The following is a 14242-nucleotide window of genomic DNA, read 5'->3' as shown; positions in this document are numbered from 1 at the left end:
AGTGAAAATGCAGCACAATTTCTCAAGATGTACAATGTCAGCCACTAGTAGATAATCAGAAGAAAGACAGCAGAAACCTGACATTACCCCCCACTTTCAACAGTGGCCCCACTACAATGCTATCTGGATATCTTTGGTGAAATTCTTTGAGTTGGGAGCATCAATATTGATTGCAAATTCCGGATTATTCTCTGATTCATACCCCTGCCATTTTATTAAATATTGCAAACGGTTTCTGAATATTCTGACACTTAGACCTGACAAATTTAAGGTTATGATGACCAGCTGAAATAAAATTTTTAGAGCTGCTCCTTCTAAATCATGTCTTCATTTCTTGAAAATACAGTAGAAATGATGGCTATAAGTTCACAGATGTAAGTGAAGGTAAATGTCAGGAAAAATAATCACAAGGTTGTAAAAAAAATTCCCTTACCAGTTCTTTGTAATAAAATGGCCATAATTGCAGAGTCTGAAACATCTACTTCTACAACGGCATGTTCAGGATTAGGATGAATCAGGACTGTTCTAAACTTTCTCTATAAGCAAGAAAATCCATCTTGTACTTGGAGAGCAGACATGACAGTATCCCTTTCTTAATTGGTGCATTATACCAGAAAAATTCTTAATGAAACCTGAAAAATATTCAGAATTGAGAGTCCTCAGTGGTTGATACCTTTTAATGGCTAACTGAAAGGATGGACCACATTGCAAGCTTTCGAGACTACTCGGGTCTCTTCATCAGGCATTGACTAATACAAAATCTGAAGAGTCACATATTTATACACAACACAGCACAGAAAAAATGCAATAGATAAGACAAGTGACGCGAAGCAGAACTATCATTGTGGGAGAGGGAGAAACATAAATATTGGACCAGTTCATAGATAAGGAGTCTGGATGTTTTATTGTCCTCCGATTGGGGTCTCCTAATGTGTTGTGATGCCCCAACAAGGTCTTAGGAGCAAATTCTTTAATTGATGTAACCAGAATGAAATAAACCTGATCATTTAACAAAGCTTACAAATCGTTGGACCTCAGTCACAGTGTTGGGGGTTGTCTCTAATTGCTTATCTATGTGTAACACTTGGGTAAGATTTTATAACCAAATAACTGGACTTTTGTTTGATGGAACTCACATCTGTCCAGTTCAGTAGAGTTGCTACATTGTTTATAGAATGTTAGAGTTGTAAGGGACCTCCAGGGTCATAGCGTGCAACCCCCTGCTCAATGCAGGGTTCACAAAACTATCTCAGACAGATGTCTGTCCAGCCTCTTTTTCAAGACTTAAATTGAAGGAGAACTTGCTACCTCTCATGGCAGCCTGTTCTACTCATTGATCACCTTCACTGTCAAAGTTTTTTTATAACATCTAATCTTCTTACTTTCAGTTTCATTTCTTCTCGTGTTTCCTAGTGCAAATAAGAATAATGATCTCTCTACTGTGTCATTCCTTCAGATATTTGTAGACAGTAGAAGACTTGGCTTTCTTTTTTTACAAGCTAAAGATTCCCAGATCCTTTAATCGTAGGACATACTTTGCAGTCCGCTCACTATCCTGGTAGCTCTTCTCTGAACTTGCTTCAGTTTTTCAATGTCTTTTTTAAAATGTGGTGCCCAGAACTGGACAGTATTCCAGATGAGACCTGGCCAAGGATGAGTAGAGGGGGACAATTACATAATGTGATCTAGACTCTATGCTTCTATTAAATCATCCTAGAATAGTGTTTGCCTTTTTTGCTGCATCACATTGTTGACTCATGTGCAGCCTGTGATCTATTAGTATACCCAAGTCTTTCACACGTGCTCTTGCTTAGTTTTATTCCTCCCATCCTATAGATTAAATTTTCATTTTTCTTGCCCAGATGTAAATCTTGCATTTCTCCCTGTTAAATACAATTCTATTAGTCACTGCCCATTGTTCAAGCTTATCTAGATCCTTCGGAACCCTTCTTTGTCTTCTCTAGTGTTCGCCATCCCTCCTAGCTTTGTATCATCTTTAACATTTTTATAAATGATCTACATAGGGGAACTGAAGGTAAGCTAATCAAATTTGAACAACACTGGAGCTAACACAGCCTTGTGGTACCTCACTTGAAACACTCTTCCAATTGGATGTGCAACCATTACCACTCTTTGAGTACTGAGCCAGTTATGAATCCACATAACCGTAGCCTTGTCAATCCCATACTCGGTCATTTTTTAAAGGATAGTGTGAGATACTTTATCAAATGCTTTTCTTAAGTCAAGATATACTATATCTACCACATTTCCCTGAATCATCCAGTGATTCCATGATAGATTAGTCTGACATGACTTATTTGCTATTAACACATGCTGGCTCTGGTTAATCATCCATTCTAATCCAAGTACTGACATACATGCTGTTTAATAAATTGTTCAAAGATCTTTCCTGATATAGAAGGAAGGCTCACTGGCTTGTAATTTTCTGGCTCCATCTTTGTTCCTCTTTTGAAGATGGGGAGAACATTTACTCTTCTCCAATCTTCTGGGACTTCTGTTCAAAGATTCTGGCTAGTGGTTCTGCAGTTTCCTCTGCTAACTCTTTCAGTACCCTAGGATGTAATTCATCTGGACCAGGAGTTTTAAATTCATTTAAATTAGCTAAGTGTTCCCCCAGCATCTCTCTGTGTATAGATGGTGTGGATTCTTTGATTCCTTCGATGGCACCATGAAGAGCACTTGATGTTACAGATTGTTTTCTTAGAGAACATAGAGGGAAAATAGGAACACAGTTTTCACATGATTCTGGTAACTGTAATGGTCAGTCTCATGCCCAGTATCTACAGAAAAGTAAAAAAAAAGCAGGAAACCTAAACTGCAACAGTATTACACAAAATGGGCTCTTGATCGCATTGGCATTCAGGAGTTTAAATATGAGTCATTAAAATGATACTGGTGAAACATTACTGGCTTCCAATAGCCTGAAGAGCACGAATGAGAAACAGCTAATAGTATATTGATGTCTTCAGGAGTTATAGCTTTTATTTAATCTTTTCACATAATTTACCCTTTCATTTCTAAACTATTTTCTTTACCTCTACAGCAATTTACCATGCTAAGTGATACCGCTGCTTTTCTGAGCCTGTTTGAGGCTCCACAAATCTGATCACGCACATCTCTGATATAATTTTCTCACGCGAGAGAATTCTGATCTGAATTTTAGCAGCGTGTCACTAGCGTAACTGGGACTATTCTCTGGCATGAGAGAATCATGCGACTCCAGCCTAAAAGCTTTACTATCCATCTAATGATGTAAGGATGGACAAGAAAGTGTAGTGCTTAAGGTGGCAGAAGCAGAGCATGACCACATACAATTATTCTTCTAACTCTAATCCTGGTATATAGTATCAGTGACACATCACACAGAGCTTTATATTACTGGCACTGCCTACCAATGGATAGCTAAAAATCTTTAGAACTTGCAAATTCTGAGAGATGGTTGGGTCTTGTGGGTACTTAGTTGAGATTTTTTTTTCTGGCCAAAATAAACCTTCAAGTGGCAATGCAGTCTGCTCATAATTCAGATTTTAATTTTAATTATCACATTGGGAAAACAATGCACTTTTAATTGGAAGCCTTTATTGCATGGAAACCTTAGATTTTCTTAGTTTGTGGCAAAGCTTTTCTTGAGATATTGAGAAAATTCTACAACCTTTGTTTTTCTGAGTTACAGCATTTCCCTAGATATAAATGTGCAGCATTTTCAAACTTAACATTAATTTCATGTAGCATTAGGGAATTGAAACAGTCAAAAGAAGTCAGACTTTTGAGCATGTTATAGGATATTGTCTTGACATAATTCCACCCCAGGGAGCGTACTTGCCTGCACAATGAATGCTGATGCACAGGCGGTCAGAGGTCCATTCGTGTTCTAGCCGTCCGTGTAAGGGATGTGTTCTCTTAGGAATTAGATAATTCATGCTTATGCTATATGCTGCATATAAGGACTGATCAGCCATAACATTAAAACCTCTGACAGGTAAAGTGAACATGGGTGATTTTTCTCTCAATTGTATTTGTCAAGATTTGCGATAGATTAGGCAACCAATGAACAGTCAGTTCCTAAAGTTGAGATGTTAACAGTAGGAAAATAAAAAATGGGTGAGAATCTAGGTGGCCTTGACAAGTGCTAAATAGTGACGGCTAAATGACATACAGGAGAACCAGTTTTCGAACACATTCAACAACTTAACTGGAAAGCGCTGTGCACACTGCAGGCTTGGGTAAGACTCTGATCTGGTCTTATTTTCTGGCCAGGCTGGTAAGACTCTTGGCTGCGCCTGAAGAAGTCAGTGAGCAAGGACACTATATATTTTGCAGTAATGAGTAGTGATGAGCGAGTATTCTCCTTACTCAGATTTCCCTGTGCATGCTTGGGTGGTCTCCGAGTACTTTGGCGTGCTCGGAGATTTAGTTTTAGTCGCTGCAGCTATATGATTTGCAACTGCTAGACAGCCTGAATATATGGGAGGATTGCCTGTTAGGAAATCCCCTCATGTATTCAGCCTGTCTAGCAGTCGCAAATCATGCAGCTGAGGCAACAAAAACTAAGTCTCCAAGCACTCCAAAATACTCGGAGACAACCCGAGCATGCTCGGGAAATCTCGATTAAGTATACTCGCTCATCACTAGTAATGAGTGCTAGTCAGCTCTAAGAACGCTCCACATGTTATTGCTCAATCCTTTATCTGCGCATGGGATAATCTCCTCCAGCAAACCAAAACACAGATCAATACAGGGGATCTCTCAGCACAGTTCTCTCACCTATTGAAAAGCGCACTTTTGTGTAAAGGATGTCCTCTTAGAAGCTATACACCATCACTTCCATGCAGTCATTTTCTTAGCCAACAAGGAGAAAACAAGCCCATGCCCAAGATATTTACAGGATCAGTTCAACCTACCATCAGTGGCACTTTACTAATCTGAGAACCTGCAGATTTAGTCATGTGAACACAGTTTCTGCACAATAACCTCATTCAGAGACAGCACCGGCCTTCCCTGTACTGATCTAAACAGTAATCAATTACATGAATCGGATGACACTTGGCACAAACTTTACAACCTTGTAGCCCGGGATCTGTGCCGCAGTCTAAGTAGATGCAAAAGCCACTCTGTAAACTTTGTAGGAATTTGGAAACTCACATTACAAAGCCACTCTTATTTGGGAGGTTCTGTCACCTTAACATTGCATCAAATGAAACACATGGGCCTCAAACTAGATGGTCAGGCCAGACCAGCCCTGTCTTGGATCCTACCTATTATGCATCATTTAGGAGCCGCTGCCTGAAACTAGCATGAAAACAAAAAAATTGCTACTTTTCAAAGTGTTTTAAGAGTTAAGAGTTTTATGGTGTAAACACTTTTTTGATAAATTGGGATCAGGGTGTCCAATTTTCATTACTTTTATACAAGAGCCAGATCATCTCAATGATACGGTTAATGATAGCAATTGTCAGATGTGGGAAGGAAAAAGATTTCGGCACTTGGCTTTTGCGGATGCCCTAAACTTTGGGCCTCAGACACCAATACACTAAACTGCCAAATTCAGCACTAGATTCTCTTGGACTGGAACTATTCAGTATCACAAATACAAGTTCCAGTAACCCTGCTCTAAAGGGTAACTGACCAGAACCATTTCCAAGAGGCCATGTGGGTAATTAAACAAATGACTGTTGCTAATGTTCACAGAAATACCAAAAGGATTATCCCACCGCCCTTGTCAAAATAGAGACTCCAGGTGGTACCGTTAACCATCAGGTTGGTGCGAAAAGAGAAAAACATAGCGCACAGTTTAAAACTGTGGTGTGTTTAATTCTAGTTTCAGGAGTAACGGGAAAAAGAAAAATCCATTAAAATGAGCGCAGTAATTCAATTGCAATTGGTATAAATAAAATGAATGAAAAACGGATGATTTCCCATTTCACTGATCTTGGCTGGATAAGGAACACCCACACCACCTGATCCAAACATACAGCTATACACAAGATAATAGCAGAGCATTAAAACTGAGAAAAAGCTCAATCGTCATAATGGCTTTCATTTCCATATACACAAAAGCACACTGAGCTGCAAAATTAATTTCAAATAAAAACATGAACTAAATTTTTAAACTGAAAATGAACAATCAGGAATAATATAGGCTGTTCAAAAAAGCATATTATTGCATTTTCATTTACAAACTCAAATATTTAAAGTATAAACTGAAGTTTTCAGACTTCGCTTCTCTGTTAATCACTGAAATAATGTTTAGTTATATAACCTTTATGACAACTGCTTTACATGTGAGTGGCATGGAGTCAACTAACATCTGTCAACTGTGAACAGATATCCCAGCCCAAGCAGATTGTACTATATTCCACAGTTCTTTTGCATTTTAAGGCTTTGTATCAAAAACAGCAGAAATTCTCAATCGGATTGAGGTCTGGGTATTGGGCTGGCGAAAACATAACATCAATCTTGTTGGTCTGGAATCTGGATGTTGCCCACTTGCTGGTGTGTTTGCGGTTGTTGTCTTGCTGAAATGCCAATTTCAAGGGCATTTCTTCAGCACAAGGCAACATGACTACTTCCAGTATATGGTGCCTGGTATGTGATAAGTAAGCCCAACTCCATGGTATGAGTAACATCTCCAAAACATTATGCCCACACATCCATGTTTTAGAGTGTACTGTGACTTGAGTGACTTGAATTCATTGTTTAGGGGTCATCTCGCAGACTGGCTGGAGCCTTTAGACCCAAAAAGAACAATCTTGCTCATCTGTCCATGGGTCGCTTCTTTTTAGGCCAGTCCATGTGTTCTTTGGCAAATTAACATTTTTAATGTGTTTTGTTTTAGTAATGGTTCTTTATGCGGGTTTCTTGCAAATAGTTTTGCTTTACATAGATGTCTTCTGATGGTTGCAAGGCTCACAGGTAACTGAAGATCTTTGATCTTTCTGGAGTTGATCATTGGATGTTTCTTAGTCATTCTTGTTATTCTATGGTCTACGTCAGATCTGGGCAAAGTGCGGTCCAGGGGCCACATCTGGCCCTCTGGTTGTTTCCGTCCTGCCCGTGGACCAAGACAGCCGAGGGGCTGAAAACAGTGGCTCTTGGCCACGGTCTGCACTATGCCCTCCCCCCCAGCCTATCCACCTCAGCACAGTGCCACGGCTATCTCCATCCTTGGGATGCAGCCAGTGGTAAATGCATTGGTGGACAAGGGGTCACCAGCGCCTTCCACCAATCAGCATGTGAGACAGCTAATGCGATGACATGATTTCATCATGTCAGCAGTGCAATGCAGAGTTAGTGTATTGGAGAGAGCAGAGGAAAACCGGGAGAGAGATGAATGTTTTTTTTTCTTCCCTAGTGTATAGGATGTTTGGCTGAACATGGGGAGGCTACGTGGGCTCTCACACAGGGCATGGGGAGGCTACGTGGGCTCTCACACAGGACATGGGGAGGCTACGTGGGCTCTCACACAGGACATGGGGAGGCTACGTGGGCTCTCACACAGGACATGGGGAGGCTATGTGGGGTCCTTTGCGGTATATAAGGGGCTGTGTGTGCACACGTGTTCATATGATATATAGAATGGGCTGTGTGCAGGCTCAAATGGTATAAGTGCAGATGTCAGCATACTAAATTCTGCTCAGTATTAAGGCTGGTTTCACATTTGTGTCTGTGCGCACAGTGTTTGATCCGCATGTGTACATATCTTTAACATGGTGTACGCAGGGGCATTTGTTTACATGTGTTCGCTTGCGAATGCAACATGTTGCATTTTTTGAGGCATTAAAAATCTGTCAAATATACGTAGGCATGTGGATAAGTGCATCAAAAAAACGCATTACTGTCTATGGGAACACAAGGACATGTGTACACAAGCGTTCAAAATGTAAATAGAAATCTCATAGGACACGCCCATTTTCATCTGATGGCATCTCGAATGCATGCGCATAAACAAACGCATGCAAAAACGTATACAAATGCATCGGTTTTCCGTCATGCGCAAGATGATGCGCATAAAAACCGCCGCATAAACATGCGCTTTGCATGCGTACGATACACTGCGGACCCAAATGCTAATGTGAACCGAGCCTTAGTGATATTAGATTTTATATTAATAGTATGTTAATATTGAGCAAAATTAATTTCAACCTTTTGGTTCGGCCCTCCACTCCAAAACAGTCACTATCTCATGTGGCCCCTCGGGAAAATCCACCCCTGATCTGTGTGGATGGTAGTGTGTTTCTTTTCCTACCATGTGTTTTGATTGACATTTTAAAAGCATTGGAAATATTTCTAGCTGAGCAGCCAATTAATTTCTGTACTACTATGATTTTCCCTCTCCAATCAACTTCTTAAATCGAATTTGTTACTACGGTACAATGTCTGAAAACAAACCATTTTCATCACTGAGAGAAGGCAAAAACCAGCAGGTACAACATTTTCTGCCCTACTTCTATAAATAAGGGCCATAATTGATAGTTTCTTCACAGACTGAATGACATCACTAATTGAACTCCGCGCTGCTATTAAATTAGAACAGCCACCTTTCATTAAATTAGTCAACGACACCCAATTAGCAGTGTACATGTCATGGCTGAGAATTGCCCATTATGCACATATACCCAATCATGAATTTTTTCCCATGTTGTATGATCTTTTCTGCCAAAAAAACAGTAATTAAACTTATGAGTGATGTTAGACTGCTATTTCGTACATAAGCGTATCCAACCTAGAAATTTCCTGGAAGAACTTCCGTACTGCCCAAACGAGAGCACTCACACTCAAAAATGCATTGGACATTATTCTGGTTATACAGAGTGACCACATATAGACACTGGGCGCTGAATGAAAAAGAATGCATCTACAGTTCTGATCACGAGCAAGGATATTGTGGCCGTGCGGATGCTGAAGAAACATACTTAAGCCATTATAGTGTTATATAACTTGTAAAGAAAAAAAAAAATTTATTTTAAATGCAAAAGGTGGTTCTCCTGGAGGGGAAGAAAAGGACATGCTCATATAAAGGGTACTCAGACATTTGGTGCAAGTATTAGGCATTTTCTGGTGTGTACATATCCAAAAATCAATTAAATGTAAAGATGATAATCTGAACCTTTGAAAAGGCGAAAAAAAAAAAAAAATGTATTGCCACATTATTTAGTCTTATTACAAAAATACTGGTAAATAGCGGGAAATCTTCACTTATGTTGCTTTATTTATGGGAGTTCATTGGGTAAAAGTTTAGAGATTTCTTACAATTTTCTCTCTAATATTCTTTAACTTATGAAATGGTAAAAGGTACAAAAATGTCCTTAAAACTCAAAATTATAGAATATATACGGTAAATGGCACAGATCCAAGAGGGTAGAAAGTTTTGTTAAATTACAAAAGGTCAAGATTAGATTTCTCTGAGGAGTTGATTCACCGCTTTAGAATCTTGGGTGGTCATCCAATTATATAATAAAACCTATGCCCCCCCCCCCCCCAAACTCTGTGGTTTCAAACTTTTCGATTTGAATGGGTGTTTGGGAGGTCCAATAGTCAAGGTATAGATTGTGGCAATAGTGCATCTAACCAAAGAGGAAATAAGTGGCCTCATCCTGTTAACTTTACACCACTTCTTGAATTCCATTTACATTATTTTTATTTTACAGTTCCCTCAAATTATATTGGATTTATGCCTTGGACATTATCAGCATAAAGAATACAGGGGATATAAAGAGTGAACATACCCCTGTTAAAATGACAGGTTTTTGGTCATGCAAAAAAAAAAAAAAAAAAAAAAAAAGAAACTACTTACCAAGAATCATGTCCGATTTTTTTTTTTGACCTTTAATGTCACCTGTAGTCTGTATAATTCATTTGAAAAACATTTGAGTGGAAAAATAAGCGCTAAAATAATGTTAAATAAGTATGCACGTATGCATACCCTTAAAGTATTACTTTGAAGTACTCTTTAATTTTATGACAGCAGTCAGCCTTTTTGGGTACAAGTATCAGCTCATCACATTTAGAAATGCTAATCTTTGCAGTAGCGCTCCAAATCTGTCAGATTTTGAGGGCATCTTGTGTTTTGCCCTCTTCAGGTGAACACAGATTTTTCAAAACATTGATATTCTGTCGAAGCCATTCCTTTGTTGATTTATAGGAATGTTTAGTGTCAGTCAAGTTAAAAAGGTGAAATTCTGCTTCATCTTCAGATTTATTTTTTTTTTTAGCTGCAGCCTGAAGGCTTTGATGCAAAACTGAGTGCAATTTGAAACAGTTTATAATTCCCTACATCTTGACCAACGCCCCACCGCAGATGGCAATAAACAGCCCTAAAGCATAGTGCCGACTCCACCATACTTCACTGGCAGTACGGTGTGCTTTTAGAGATGAGCAGTGTTTGCTTTGGGTCAAAGGTAATTTTGCAATTATGGGCTAAAAGTTCAACCTTGGTCTCATCAGATCAGAACACATGCTTTTTGAAGACAGATTTTGGCATGGCTAGGTTTGGATGTTTTTCTTTGTAAGAAAAGGCTACGGTTTCTACCCAAACCTGCACACCTGACACATGAAGAATATATAGGAGATCGCCAATTCATGCAGGACACAACCAGTACTTCCCTCTCACTTAGGCTGTGTTCACACATAGCTTTTTCGCGGCGATTTTAAACATGCGATTTTGCCGCGAAAACGCAAAAAACAGCATCACATGCAATCCTCTGGGAATCCGCAATGAAGTAATAATGCTGCGGATTTTCCCGCGGCGGAATCACATACACAGCATGCTCATTAATTTTTCGGAATCGCGGCGATTCTGCACACATAAGATTGCATTGTTCTGCTTACTTTCCGCATGTGGCTGTGCCCATGATGCGAGAAGTAAGCAGAAAATTTGCGGTTGGTACCCAGGGGGTGGAGGAGAGGAGACTGTCCTCCGGACTGTGGGTACCACATCCCTGTAAAAAAATAGAATAAAAAATAAAAAAAATTGTCATATTCTCACCTTCCGATGTCCCGCGCAGCTTCATCGGGTTTCAGCGATGCTGCCGGCAGGTCCCGTTCCCAGTGATGCATTGCGACAATGACCTTTGATAACGTCGCGGTCTCGCGAGACCACGATGTCATCAAAGGTCATTGCCGCAATGCATCACTGGGAACGGGACGTGCCGGGAGCATTGCGAGGATCGGGAACGCTGCGTGGGAAGTCGGAAGGTGAGAAAAACACAATTTATTTTTTTTATTCATTTTTAACATTAGATCTTTTTACTACTGATTCTGCATAGGCAGCCTCAATAGTAAAAAGTTGGAACACTGTTTGACGAGTGTGATCAACCTGTCAATCAGTTCTCCAAGCGATGCTACAGATCGCTTGGAAAACGCTAGCATTCTGCAAGCTAATTACGCTTGCAAATCGCTAGTTTTTCCGCAGGAAAATTGCAGGAATTCAAAATGTGGTTTTCCCACGGAATGGTATTCCTGCTGTAACTTCTGCGAGAATTCCGTAACGTGTGCATATAGCCTTAGAATGATTGCCTCGTACTTTGAAGTATTGTTCCATGATCTGAGGTTAAACTCTATATAGAAACCAGTATACTATTAAGCTTTCAGATACTTTAGATCATACATATCAAACTCTGGCCCGCACAGTGATTATATATGTGTCACGACGCAGACACCGCCCGGCTTCACACTTTCAGCAGTATCGGCATCCTTGATGCTTATAGTTGAAAGCAAGGGAAGCTGTCCACTCCCTCCCCTATTATTCTCCCTCTAAATCGGACGTCTCAACGTGGCAAGTGTGATGACTTCACTATTGCATCCTTATGTGTCGAGCAATTAAGAGCTTCAAAGCGCTCGCTACCTAGAGCAGAGCAGCAGGGGACAGGAGAGTGATTTTTTTTGAATGTGTGACCCATTATCCTGTACAGAAGACCAAGTGGGGCCCATTATCCTGTACGGACGACCATGTGTGGCCCACATAGTGAAAAAGCAGGATGGCACCGTTGAAGCTCTAAAAAACTATAGGGAGAAAAATACTATATATAAAAAACTAATTAAAGCTGCCTAAAAGAAACAGAAGCACAGAAAAACCACCATGGTTACTTACCGGTAGCCGGTTTTTCCGGAACCCATGACAGCACCACCTGAGAGAGGGATCCGCCCCGCCAGGACAGGAACCTACTGAGACATAAGGGGCGGCACCTCTCCCCCGCTTCAGTTGGGTTACAGAGCATTGAGAGGACTTCCCCGTTAGTTACATGTTTAATCCAACACCACAACACTTAAAACACCCTACTAATTGTGCACACCCATACAGTGAAAAAGGGGGGGAATGTACGGGTGCTGTCATGGGTTCCGGAAAAACCGGCTACCGGTAAGTAACCATGGTGGTTTTCCCTTCACCCATGACAGCACCACCTGAGAGATTTTTGGAGACTTCGAAACACCTTAGGGAGGGACCACCGCTTGCAGCACCCTTCTACCAAAGGTTAAGTCAGCAGAGGAGGATAGATTTAATCTATAGTGCTTAAAGAAGGTTGAAGGTGAGGCCCAGGTAGCAGCCTTACAAATCTGTTCGATTGATGCCTCTGCCTTTTCAGCCCAGGAGGTCGCCACGGCTCTGGTGGAATGAGCCTTGATGCCGTCAGGAATCGGGATACCACTAGCTGAATAGGCTACACTAATGGCTTCCCTAATCCATCTAGCAATAGTCCCTTTTGAAACCCCATAGCCTTTCCTGGCACCCTGAAAAGCTACGAATAGGGACTGTGACCTCCTCCACTGGCTAGTGGCAGATATATATTCTACGAGAGCCCTTTTAACATCCAGACTATGGAATTTTTCCTCCCCCGGATTTTTTGGATTTTCGCAAAAGGATGGAAGGACAATTTCCTGACCCCGATGGAAATCTGATACTACCTTGGGCAGATAACTGGGGTCTGTTCTTAAAACTACCCTATCCTGAAAGACTTGCGTGTAAGGAGGATTTACTGAGAGAGCCTGTAAGTCGCTTATCCTGCGGGCTGATGTGAGGGCTACTAACAGGATTGTTTTTAGGGTCAAGAACTTTAGGGGTAGCTGATGTAATGGCTCATACGGATCTTTTGTAAGGGCTTCTAACACCAGGTTTAAATCCCAGGGGGCTATTCTAGGTATTGGAATAGGCTTAGCTCTATGGCAGGATTTAATAAATCTGGCTATCCACCTATCTGATGCCAGTTTGCAATTGTAGAGCGCCCCTAGTGCCGACACCTGAACCTTAAGTGTGTTTACTGCTAACCCCATCTGCAACCCAGATTGTAAGAACTCTAGGATGGCCCTAATCGGGGGTTCTTTTCCTAACGGCTTACCCAAGAACTGTAGGAACTTATCCCATGTTCTGCCGTAGATGTTAGTAGTCACCGGCTTCCTGCTTTTTAGCAGAGTGGCCACCAGCCCAGGGGAGAACCCCCTATCCATTAAAAGCGACCTTTCAAATTCCACGCCGTCAGATGGAATCCTTTGACCCGAGCGTGCAATATTGGACCCTGAGCTAGTAGGTCCGGGATTTCTGGCAGAACCCATGGATCGGAGAGGGACATCTTCCGTAGCAGAGCAAACCAGGGCCTTTTTGGCCAGAATGGAGCTATTAGAATCACCCTGGCTTGATCGTTTCTGATTTTTCTTACCACAGTTGGGATCAGAGCTACTGGGGGGAACGCGAAAGCCAGTCTGAAGTTACACTGGATGTGCAACGAGTCCACTGCCCATGGATTTTCCCTCGGGTTTAGAGAGCAGAACCTTTGTTTGCCTGTTGTGCTTGTTTGCAAAAATGGTCTATCACCGGTTCCCCCCAAAGCTGAATTATCTTTTGAAAAATGGACCGGTTTAGCGCCCATTCTCCTTGCCTCAGGGTATTGCGACTCAGGAAATCTGCCTCTATGTTTTCTGCCCCTTTTATGTGTAGGGCTGTCACGGAGTGTAGGTGTTCCTCTGCACTGCTCAGAATGTCTGTTGCTGCTTCCATTAAGGAGTCTGATTTTGTCCCACCTTGGTGGTTGATGTATGCCACTGCTACCTTGTTGTCTGACATGATGCGTACGTCTCGACCCTGGAGTAGCGGAATGAAGTGGCTTAGGGCCTTGCCCACTGCCCACAGTTCTCTCAGGTTGGAGGATGCCTTCCTTTCTTGAGGTGTCCAGGAACCCTGACCTATGAGGCCCCTTAGGTGTGCCCCTCACCCCGAGGAGCTTGCATCTGT

The sequence above is a fragment of the Dendrobates tinctorius genome, unplaced genomic scaffold (assembly GCF_039654945.1).
Source record: "Dendrobates tinctorius isolate UK_male_01 unplaced genomic scaffold, ASM3965494v1 ptg000156l, whole genome shotgun sequence".
NCBI lineage: Eukaryota > Metazoa > Chordata > Amphibia > Anura > Dendrobatidae > Dendrobates > Dendrobates tinctorius.
This window is presented reverse-complemented; position numbering follows the sequence as displayed.